General features: G+C 35.3%; 1 pseudogene; it reads right to left on the minus strand.

Annotated features, from left to right (window-relative positions):
* LOC119352141 overlaps positions 1-861 on the minus strand; it is a 2735-nt pseudogene that overhangs the window by 1021 nt on the left and 853 nt on the right.

Consider the following 861-nt stretch of genomic DNA (forward strand, 5'->3'; position numbering starts at 1 on the left):
ATGATGGCCAACTCGTCTGCCTTCTTCTGCAGGCCCTCACAGCGTTTCTTTGAAGTACTGCATCAGGACTTCTTATCGAGGATTTACCGGAGGGCCACCTTCTTGTGAGCCATTTCCAACAAAGGGATAAAACGACAAATGAGATTGCTTTGTTTTTGTGAGTTGAAAGCAATGGGGGTGAATAGATTTATACTAGAGAACCAACCAATAATCCCACGACGAGGAAGCTGCAGCGAGAAACTTTTAAATGTACGTTGATAGGATAAGGAGGTGCTTCATATATGCATCATCAAAGTACATATTTCTGAAATTAACACATAGAATGCTCATAGTAGCCAGTCGAGCAAAGAAAACATTAAAGACTAGTTTCTCTCAAGAGCCACATGAATCTTTATTAACAGGATATGCTAATTTTAGCTATACATTACCACATTAATTTTAAAGTTTAATATGTTCTAACAATGGATGCTTATTCAAACGTGTACGTTCAATTGTAACCAAGTTATTATAAAAAAAATCAGTAAGTAGCATACTTAAATTATCTCCTAATGCATAGATGAACCGAAATTACTTATTTGCAAAAATATGTACGCAATTAAACCGATTGGTCATGCACGCTTGTGTAAATTAAGTTCTATCAATTTTTCCTATATGTGAATTAAATGTGGTTCCATATATTCAGGATTGACCACAGTTCCTAGATGACCACCAATGGTTCATGGTAACTAAAATGTAATTACTGACAGCATATATGCAAAGGCAATAATTACTTCCATCTAAAAGATATGGACCGACCTTTCTTTTTAGATGTCTAGCAATCATGTATGTATGTTGCAAAGGAAGGAATAAAAATATCACGAG

Source organism: Triticum dicoccoides, chromosome 1A (genome assembly GCF_002162155.2).
Source record: "Triticum dicoccoides isolate Atlit2015 ecotype Zavitan chromosome 1A, WEW_v2.0, whole genome shotgun sequence".
Taxonomy (NCBI): domain Eukaryota; kingdom Viridiplantae; phylum Streptophyta; class Magnoliopsida; order Poales; family Poaceae; genus Triticum; species Triticum dicoccoides.